The sequence below is a fragment of the Oreochromis aureus genome, linkage group 17, assembly GCF_013358895.1.
Source record: "Oreochromis aureus strain Israel breed Guangdong linkage group 17, ZZ_aureus, whole genome shotgun sequence".
Taxonomy (NCBI): Eukaryota; Metazoa; Chordata; class Actinopteri; order Cichliformes; family Cichlidae; genus Oreochromis; species Oreochromis aureus.
Window position 1 is genome coordinate 38,983,903 of NC_052958.1, and position 11,775 is coordinate 38,995,677.

Genomic DNA, 11,775 nt, shown 5'->3' on the forward strand with positions numbered 1-11,775 from the left:
AGTTTTTTCTGATTGCTTAAGCACATTTTTTGTAACTATTGGCTATTTTTGCAAAACTCTACACACAAATAAGAAAACCTGTCACCCAATTATCAAAACATTGTAATTCTCTTGCAAAAGCGAACACAGCTAGATTAACTCTTCACACCTTCGTAAAAATGGTGTTTTCGTATCAAACAGTTAACACAAGCCATCATCTACTAAGCACACAATGCGCCAACTGCACACTGATGGCATGAATACAAAACACATCTGGCTTTTGCTTTCTCTGTGTACAGATGTCAATTTGAGGTCACATTTTTGTCATAGTGTCATGTAAACATACAAGGATCCAAACTTCAAGTACTGGTGTTTATTCACACTCATCAAAACCAAGACAAAGTCACAACACAAAATAGGAATTTCACAAAAAAAGGGAAAAGACAATCAGCCTACATCATGTCGTCTTTCTGGGTCCGGCCACAAAATTTCGTCCACATCGCATGCGATATCCTCCAGTCCAAGGCGCCGGGGAAAATATCTCCTTGAATGCCGTATCCAGGCCTGACATGATGCTTGGTCAATATCTCCACATGCCTCCATTGCCTGTAAAAGGGCTACCTGTTGATGAGGATGACAGTCGTACACTTTCCAGCGCCAGGCAGAGAAGAACTCCTCGATGGGATTTAAGAATGGAGAGTATGGAGGGAGGTTGAGTGCCATGAAGGATGGGTGGTCTGTAAACCAGTTGTGGACCAAAGCAGCCCTATGGAAACTAACATTGTCCCATATGATGACATATCGGGTCTGCTCTGGTCTCTGAGTGTCCAGGAATGGCATATGACGCTAGTTGATTCAAGGCATATTTCTCCTGTTTTGGCTTCCCTTCATTGGCTTCCTGTTAAATCCAGAATTGAATTCAAAATCCTGCTCCTCACATACAAAGTCTTAAATAATCAGGCCCCATCTTATCTTAATGACCTTGTAGTACCATATCACCCTATTAGAGCACTTCGCTCTCACACTGCAGGCCTACTTGTTGTTCCTAGAGTATTTAAAAGTAGAATGGGAGGCAGAGCCTTCAGTTTTCAGGCCCCTCTTCTGTGGAACCAGCTTCCAGTTTGGATTCAGGAGACAGACACTATCTCTACTTTCAAGATTAGGCTTCAAACTTTCCTTTTGCTAAAGCATATAGTTAGGGCTGGACCAGGTGACCCTGAATCCTCCCTTAGTTAAGCTGCAATAGACGTGAGCTGCCGGGATTCCCATGATGCATTGAGTTTTTCCTTCCACTCACCTTTCTCACTCACTATGTGTTAATAGACCTCTCTGCATCGAATCATATCTGTTATTAATCTCTGTCTCTCTTCCACAGCATGTCTTTATCCTGTTTTCCTTCTTCACCCCAACCGGTCGCAGCAGATGGCCCCGCCCCTCCCTGAGCCTGGTTCTGCCGGAGGTTTCTTCCTGTTAAAGGGAGTTTTTCCTTCCCACTGTCGCCAAAGTGCTTGCTCATAGGGGTCATATGATTGTTGGGCTTTTCTCTGTATTTATTATTGTGCTATCTACTGTACAATATAAAGCGCCTTGAGGCGACTTTTGTTGTGATTTGGCGCTATATAAATAAAATTGAATTGAATTGAATTGAATTGAATGCAATAATGTGTGCAGTGTTGTATGGGCCTATGGTTGCATGATGGTGAACAACACCATTTTGGCTTATAGCTGCACACATGGTTATGTTACCACCACATTGTTCTGGGACATTGATGATGGCACGGTGTCCAATAATGTTCCTGCCACGTCTCCTGGTTTTACTGAGGTTAAAACCGGCCTCATCCACAAAAAGTAGCTCATGTCCCATTGCATCTGCTTCTAGTTCCATCACTCTCTGGACAAGACAAAACAAATGCAACACATCAGGCCCATGCACAGCACTATAGTATGCACTTCCAAATTCAGAACCAATGACACTAGCTTACCTGCACATAGTCATATCGCAGTTGCTTTACACGTTCTGTGTTTCTCTCGAAAGGAACTCTGTAAATTTGCTTCATTCTTATTCTGTGGCGCGCAAGTACACGACTCAGTGCAGAAATGCTTGCACTGTGTATATTTTGAAAGATGGTGTCATTATCAATTATGCGCTGCTGTATTTCGCGCAGTCTTATTGCATTATTGGCAATCACCATATTGACTATATGGGTCTCTTGCTCTGGAGTGAACATTCTGCCTCTGCCCCCAACATCTGGTCGTCTAGCAATTCTGTAAAGTAACAACTTCAGTATTTTTACATCTATGGTATTGTGTTTCTCATTGGCATACGGCAGTGCTACAAGTCTTAGTGCAAAGTGACTGTACTAACCGACTCTCATTTCAAAATGTCCTTATGATGCTTGCTACAGTGTAGCGGCTCGAGTTAGGCTGAACCCGTTGGCCAGCTTCCCTCAGGGTCACTCCATGGTTGATTACATGGTCCACTATTGTAGCTCTGATGTCATCAGCAATTCTATTTCTTACTCTTCTTACCCTTCCTCTCCCCCCTCCTCGTCTTCCTCTCCCCCCCTCCTCGTCCTCCTCTCCCCCCTCCTCGTCCTCCTCTTGCTCCTCCTTGTCCTTGTCGTTCACTTCATCCTACTTCTTCACCTCCACGTCCTCTTCCTCGGCCTCCTCTACTTCTCACTCTTCCTGCTCCCTCCATTGTACTCCACACACAGAGCTTACCTGTATTATAGAGCTTAGGCTGATTGCAAAGTGAACTAATTATCTAAAGAAGTTTTCACATGTGACAGTGTGCCAGACAGTTGATAAAATAGTGTAAATAATGGTGTGTAAATGTGTATAGTTTTGCTAGGAGTGTGTTGATCATTTGCAAATTGAGTGTAAAGCCGTGAGTTGTGTTTACAGTTGTGCAAAAAGAGTGCTGTGCAGTGGATTGTAGCTACAGGTTTGCAAAGTGTGTGTTACAAAATGGCAAACTGAGTGCAAAGCAGTGTTTGTGCTTTTAGTTTTGCAAACTCAGTGAGTGGTTTTGCTATAAGTAATAATAGTTTTAGAAATTGTGCTATAAGAATCACAGTTAGGGTTTAAGCATTCAGAAAAAACTGTAAGTTCACAATCAATGACCACGTTGGTTGTTAACATTATGTATTCACATAACATGTACAAAGAGTTTTAAGGCAACATTTTAGAAAGTACGGCACACCTGACGTACATGGGTAAAAAACATAAGCTCAACAAAAACTTTTCTGCACCTGTTTTTTGTTTTTCAGACGTTAAAGATGCACGCTGAATATTCATCCCACCATGTAGAAAGAAATCATTACAATTCATGCTCCTGATTGGTGCATTTCAGCAGGACAATGTAAACTGGGCCTCATAGTAGAAGGGCCTGTGTGCCGATCTGACCCGTCTGCAGTCAAGAACTTTCACCAACTAAAAACATTTTACCCATCAAATCAGTTCACAGATGTTTACTGACTGTTGCTAAAAGAATGCTACGCAGTGGTAAACGTGGCCATGGAACAACTTTTTAAAAATGTCTTCCTTCCGTCAAATTCCAAATGATCTTGTGTTTTTGTTAAAATGGGACATTCTAAACATTTGATATGTCTTCTATTGTAAATAAAATAGGGGTTTATGAGATTAATTTACATTTTACACAGTGTGTGAACGTCTTTGGAATTGGTGTTGTAGTTTATTTTAATCCACCATCAAGACAAGGTTTGATTTCCTCACACATACATCCAACGGTATTTTTCAAACTGTGCTAGGAAAAAGTAACAATTTGTTCTACTTTTTTCAAATGTCTTTGAATGTGCAGTAATTTATATCATAATCGTTCTCAAAGACAAGCTATTTCTAATGATGATAAACAAGATTTGTAACTTGTAAAAGAAGAATGTGGTGGAAAAAGTCATAAATGCCCTGCTTACTGGAAATACTTTATGTGCTCCTTATCTGTTGCTTATCACTCGTAAGATAACAGCAGCGACAAATAAGGTGTAAATGTTGTGTCAGTCCACTCTTTGTTGCAGAACAGTTCATGCAGACTCATAATATTGTCCCAGTTTTACATCATGAAAAAACCAAGACCAGTGAATAAAACACTGTGTGCTTGATTTAGTGCTGCTAATAAAAGATGGAGAGGATGTTCATGCAGAAAAAAGACCTCTGTACTGATTGAAAGAAATACTTTCATTTTATTTCCTTTGTTAAAAAATCGTATTGATTAAGCCCTACATGCTCCTCTGTGTATAGCAGAGCTAATGAGACCTTCTAACTGCAGCTGGGCTCTCTGATGATCTGATCAGGGTCTCTGAACTGTGTCCATGTCTTGTTTTAAACCCAGAGGTGATCATGCTTCAGAGGCTGTCGTGTCTAAACTTTGGAGCAGCCTTCTGCAGCTTGGCTGTGGGTCAGCTTCTCTTTAATCTGTTGCCCACTAGCCTTGTGTTCCCCTAGTATGTGTGCAGGAGTGTGTAGTAATGAATGAAGGTTTGCATCTGCATGTATAAATATGCACTTTTTAAAATCCAAACTGTTAAAGATTTTTTTTTTACTACCACCCGAGACATCTCCAGTAGGACAAAATTATCTACTTGGAGCAGTAAAACCAAGGAATTTGGATACTGTAGTGGACGGGAGGTCTGTATCTGACAACCCAAAAGCCGAACTGAGCGTTCTTTAATTCAGTTTCAGTTTCTCTGGAAAAGGTTAAAGAAGAATTAAACAAATAAGCCTGAAGATGTCGACATAACAATCTGGACTTGTGCTTGTAAAATCAGAGTTCTAGCACCTAATCTTCTAAGGTGCATGAAAAACAGAAAACCTGAAAAGTTAAATATGTGCTGACACCAGTCAAATGTTTGGAACATGTTATGGTATGAATAAAGTCTCTCTGGCCCTCTTACTGTCACATTTTAATAGAGTAGGTATCTCCTCGGTATATTTTTGTCCAGTAGACTTTGATAAGACTCCTTCAGTGTTTGCAAGAGGGCAACAGTGTCTGCTCTGACACTGCAAAGTCACAGGTTTGTTGTAGGAGTTGTCAAAATATGACTTATTGCTAAACCTAATCAAGTACTGTTGGTGCCGTAAGTTAACCAGAGAGCTGAAACTGAAATTTCAAACATGAAACTAAAACAACAGACAGGAAACTCTGCTCTCTTTTGTCACATTTTGGTAAAATGTACATTGAAAGAGTCCAGAGTTGGGAAAGAAACACTTGTGTTTTAAAGTGACTAGAATAAAATACCTAATACTTACAGTGACATGACGGCTTGATTTCATAAGCAATAATGACCCCCTCCAACTTTGGTTTAGATTTGAAATATTAGGAGACAGACATACAGACACCTTTGTGCTTTGAGTTTCTCCTGAATTAATTTTGGATGCATTGTCATGAATCCACACTGGTTAAAGTGATCCCAGAAAATCACTGCAAGATTTAGCACACAGTCACAGTGCCCTGTATATAACTCAGAGTTGCTGGTATCAGGGCTGGGGTCATTTTTACTCATGAAATCAACAAGTCTAATCTAGCCCCCCAACAGTTGACAGTTTTGGGGGATTTCCTTACCTGGATGACTGAGCATTCTAATCAAGCTCATTCTGAATGTTAAAATCTCTTCTAAGAACAAGACAGTGTGTTGTTTTGATGTACATACATAAAAAGGCTTTAGCTCACAATAAACTCAAAATGTTCACACAGCCGTGGAGTTCAGGATTGAATCTGAGCACAAGTGTGAGGCTGCTCCACTGTTGTAGGTCACACTTTTAATTGCTGGTTTCAACCCTGCTTTATTGAGCCATTTGATTTGACTCAGGTAAACAACAAGGTTATTCATAGAAATTAATATTCTTTCAGTAATTTTCCAGCAAATGATCATCCACAGCTTGACACATAAAAAGTGCTTTTATGACACAGACTTTCAACTCATTATGGACAATAAATGGCAGCAACCGCTGGTAGAGAGAATACTGGCAGACAACAGAACTGACATTCTGATGGCAAAGATAACAGATAACTCATGCTTTCACAGGAACAAAAGAAAGTGCAACCACAAAGGACTGATAACAGCAGCAGGGCTCTCAGAACTTCACCTTCCTGAGACTATGTACTGCGCTTTCAGCTGATGCATGATGATCCACAGGTTTGCAGTCACATGAGGATGCAGAGAGTGTTGCAGTTAAAAATGTGTGTTCGTGATGCAGGTCATTCATATCTCCTCTAATCTTTATTACTTCACACAGTGACCAGAAATCACATTCACCAAATTACCACAGAGGCCTGGGATTCACATTTAGACCATGTTTTATCATGGGTAGTTGTGTAGAAGACAGTTTCTTGTGTGACTGATGCTAAAAATCATTTATACCTGCAAAGTCATGTTGATGCTCCAATCCTAAAATGTTCAGACCCAAATTCATTCAAGTTTATTTTATCAAAACCTATTTAATTTATTTTAACATCAGTGTAAATTATAGAGAAGTTCATTAAACTGCAACAACTACACAAAACAAACACATCAAACAATCATAACTTTGCATACACTAACGAGACTTAGTTCAACCATGGTGAAACAGATTTATATTAAACAACTAAAACACTTCTGTTCTGTGTTTTTGTCTGAAAGTCTGCCTTGTCTGAGTCTTGGTGTGCGTGTCACTTCCTGTTTCATCTCATGTGGATTGTGTTTAGTTTTGCTTCCTCTGTGTCACTATGCCTGATTTGTCCCTCCTGTGCTCCCACGTGTCTCCACTTTTCCTAATCACCCTCATTTTTATATTTTGTGTCCTGTTGTCTTATGCCGGAACGTCTGTTCAGTTCACCTCCCTCCATGTTCCACGTTCCAGGTTTCAAGTTCTATGTTCCTAGTGTTTAGTGTTTAGCATTTAGTTTAGGCTCGCATTTTCTTAAGATCAGTTCCATCTTACAGTGTCTACTTTTGGATCCTCTCTTCAAACACACGATCTGTGCACGCAGATCATGACACATTGGCAGGCATGAGGACAATGTTCAGGTTTCAGAATGCAGAGTCCAAAATGCCATTATCAACACATGCTATTTCCATCTTCACAGCACTCTGTCCAAGGGTTAGCATATTCATTTTATTGCCTTTGGACAGAGCCAGACATTCCTATCATCTCCTTCAGAGAAGCCCAGACCTCCCTCTCCCCAGCCACCTCCTCCAGCTTGTCCGGGGGAACACCCAGGCATTCCCACACCAGCTGAGTAAACAATTAGGACACACTTACTTCCTGTGTCTCAACATTTAATTCTGCTGTTGGAGCTGTTGCAAGAAGGTTTGCTATAGTCTCAAGAATATGACAGCAGGTTTACGCAGTTGTTGCTGACTGACCACTAGCTTCGTCCTGGAGGTGTTCTTGAACACACAAAATTCTACTAAAGATTCCTCCTCCCTGTGAGAGTGTTAGTGCAGCTATCCTCTAGTAAAAATGAGTAGACTAATTCAGAATTAGACCCCGAAATTGTGGTGGTGAGGTGATTGGCACTGTTGCCTTACAGCAGGAAGACCCACAGTCCAATGAGACGCTTGTGTGGTTACGCCCAAAAACACAGGTGTGGATTTCAGGGTGTGTGTGTGAAAGACTGATGACCTTTTCAGGTGGAACCCACCTCTTGCCCTGTGTCAGTTGGGACAGACTGAAACCCTGTGATCCTAACTGGAATAAGCAATTGATTTTCCATAGATTTTCTGAAATCCCCCAGTTAATAGTTTGCTCAATAATGTGCTGATCACATCCAGTGATTGTATTGGTAAGCTAACCCCTCCTTCCAGTCTGACCACCTGTTCTTTCACATCTGCCTTTCCATTAGCATTTCTTCATCTTGTCCTGTTGGACTGGACAGGACCGGCTGGACACCACATCACCCTGCTACGCCGTCTTATAGTACAAGCTGGTATGACGCTAGTTGATTCAATGCAAATCTATAGACAGAACGATTAGCTGAGAAGAGGAAACTTGGGTGAGGAAGGCTCACCCAGCCTGATGTGACTTACTTCATAGAAAGGCGGAGAGTGAATGGCTGTAGGTGGCTGGGTGAGCATCCTTGACGACTGTGCAGGAAATGGAAGATTAACCTGAGAAGTGATGGAAGCAGGAGGGCAGGCAGGTGAGCAGAGTGAAACTGAGCGTGTGTCCAGGATCCGAATATCCAGAGAGGCCAGCGTTCAGACTGGAAAAACTTCCTGAAGCACGGAGTATGACTGATCCGTAGCGACAGGTGGTTATCAGACGAGCTGGCAGAGGATAGGTGAAGATGCTGGGCTCGGATTGTGGTCAGGTGAGCCCACCAGGTGCGCTGACGAGAGCCCTGGGGCTGCCAGTGAAAACAAGGAAAAAACACAGTCGCTCACCCAGCCTATGACAGACAGTTTACTCCTACTTGTAGAATTTGCTTTTAGATATATTTCCTGTCATGGTCCCAGGTCATCTGACCTAGTGTTTAAGAGAAATAATGAAATTATTAAAAACAATTTGATCATAAAAATTCACAAAAGACCAATATAGCATCCCAACTGCACCGAAGAGTAAAACAGTTAAATATGGATTATTAAACACAAGGTTTGGGCTTTCCAAGGCCAAGTCAGTAAACAAATAAATATTTGACAACATACTGATTTATTGTGCATCCCAGACACAGGACAGCAGGATACATATGTTGGTTTAAATCAATCAGCAGCTGAGAGTCATGCAACTGTCAGAATCCTTGAGTTTCAGCAGATTCACTCTGGCTTATCAATCAATCAAAGACCTATACAGCTTCATTCATTTGAAATCCTGACTCTCAGACTTGTCCACCTTAATTTTGGATATTTTCCTGTGTTAAGAGATGTATTCTTAAACACTTCTTCAGTTGAGAATCAGAGAGGAGAAACACACAGTTTTACTTGCAGCAAGGGCAGCCACAGAGCACTCGCACTGAGAGTGAGAGCTCTGAGACTCGCGCCGTGCCACTGCCCTGTTCTTTATTTATACATCAGTGGGTGTTTGTTCTTTACATTGGAATGTGGATGTTTAGGTGTGTGTATGTGTGTGTATGTGAACCCATAAAATGACTTCCTAAACCTGCTGGCCTGGAAGTCCAGCAGTTCATCTAAACAAAATGCACTTAGAGTAAAACAGATATAGATACGTTTATCCTATCATAAAACAATAAAAGAAGGTACGACCTCTCCCATGCTCCTAGAATGTGGGTGTGAAAACCAGAACACTCTGGAACCACACAAGCTTCCTAGGATGAGACATTCTTTCAGGATACTATCAACTACATACTTCTAAACACAAATGATTACATGCAGCATTCTATCATAAGTAAACCTATATAATTAAAAGATAATACTGACATTATATTTGACATTCTATTAACATTCCCCCCTGTTGTCAGTTTAACTTTTAAATGAAATATCAGTATATAATATCTTGTTGTACATTTTCTGTCACATCGTCATTAATCACACAAATCTTCACGTTCCAACAGGTCGGAGTCATTATCATCATTGGTCACGACTATGTATGCAGCAACAGTGGAAAATATTATGCGGTTAGTCATGAGTTTTAGACATGGCAGTATACATGTTACAAAAACACAAAATAAAAGTAAAAATACTCCAACTCCGATGAGTAGTCTTTTTAGCACCTGGCTTCAACCTTAAGTATTGTGTTTTTGGCAGGTCATAGATGTTCTCACATATTCTTTTGCTAAAAAAATTTAAAGTGTAAAATTGTTGATTTATTATAGAGATCATCTCCCCTCCTGTTGAGACATGGCTTAACTCATGGCTCACTAGAGTGGCTGTTTTGTGTAATGGTTTGGGAAGAATGGGAATTCCTGCTATTTTATTATGTCATCAGTGTCTAATACTGCTCCGTGTTTTAGCCATTGCGTTTCTTCTTTTGACGGTGCTGCTTTCTGTTCATCCTGCAGTACAGACAGTGGGATAGTGTGATTTTCATGGGTTGTTAATAAGACTGTGGGTGCTATGGCTGCTGCTTTTGCAGCTTTATCAGCAAAATTGTTTCTTGTTGTAACTTCAGAGTCATCCTTCTGATGTGTGGTCCGCCACATATTTCTGCAGAGCAGTTAAGTTCTGCAGTGCCTTATAGATGTGTCTTCCAGTTGTTTCCATCACTGTCCATAGGACCAGAGTCCAAATGTATGTAGAATAGACATTCAAACATACCAGTTGAGTTTGTTGTTTGTCAACATGGGTCTCAGCTATCTTGAAAGCTGCAGACCTCTTCAGCACTCTAGTTTTATGGCCTCTACCAACCCCCATCACCTCACTTCAGGCCTCTGTCCTGTGGGGGATATTTATGATTCCTCCATTGTCCATCCTCTGCAGGAAAAATCCTCTATGGAAAAGATGTTGGATCCAGTTATCTTACTGCTGTTATGATCCCAGCAGTCTTCAGAGTGCCATCGTGTGCACAGTACAGTGACACAGCATTAGGTGATGTTCATAGGAAACTGCTGTCATCACCACCATAGCTTCCGGTTCCTGTGCTTTTCACAGACTCATGATGTCATCCTTGAACTCCCCCTGCGCTGTCGGTGGAGCTTGGCATGCTCCCCTCATCCTTCAGGTGCCCGTCTGTCGTCCACAATCTCCTCTGTTGGCCTCTGGAAAGCCCCCTTGGCACAGCTCTCATTCCAACGCAGCTTCATGGTCCTTGCTGTGGTTGTGGAATCTGATCTCCCAATGAGCCCCAAACAGCTCGACCTCTGACCTCAACCACTGCCTGGGCTGTCAGCTATGCCTGGAATGGGTTGCTTCTCACTGGGCCTCTGAAGATTTCTCAGGAGATTCCTTTCAGCAATACTCTGACTGCTGCACCTGTATTTCCTTGCTAGGAGGAAAAACTCCTACTTGGAAAGCATGTCAATCATCATCAAACCACATTCTTTAGTTCAGTGAGCTTCATTTATGGACCATCAAAGCCTCATCTGAACACAGATGCACCACTTTGCATAGGTTTAATACCCGTTGACTAACTGTTAATCACACAAAAATCATAAAAACATAGTTTAGAAAACATAGTTTCATGTAACTCTGTAATTCTGGACCCCTCCTCTTGACGCATGGACACTCCCATGAGTCAACTCATCAAACCTAGATTCCTGTCTGAAAGAAAAAGGTTAGCTAGATCATGTCCCAGGCAACATCAGGGCGTCTCCCCCTCTGGAGCAGCACCACCCTGGACCTATAACCCTGCAATAAAAGATGTTAGTGTGTTTTGCATAATAAGTTCGCTTCACATCTGGCTCTGCCTGGAGCCTGCAGACACACCATCGTGGCCTGGAAAACAAGATCTGGAAGTGAAATCAAACTCCACACTTATAAACAATTGTATAATAAGAGTAATAAAGCATCAACAGGACAAGTATCATGTGCAGGTTTTCTCAAATCAGTAAACTACAATTATTGGCATAATTTGCCTCAGACATGGATCATCCCATGTACTCAGTTAACATTAGTGTAATCGGTGACTTCCCTTAAGCCAAGTCACTCCATGTATTTAACACTAGGAGCTCAGTAGTGGCCAGCTAATGAGCCCCATATCAAACACTGCATCTCTTAGTTGCTTTCTCGTGTTACTTGTCCATCTCTGCTGAATCCTCTACATGCACTCTTAGAAAAACTAACATTAACAACACACATGGACAATCCTGGAGGTCAGGCAGGAGTTGACAGGGTCCAGAGGTGCTATAAAAAGACCATAAAGTTAGCCATCCATAGCTGTGGAAAGAAGTGACACTAGTTTCAA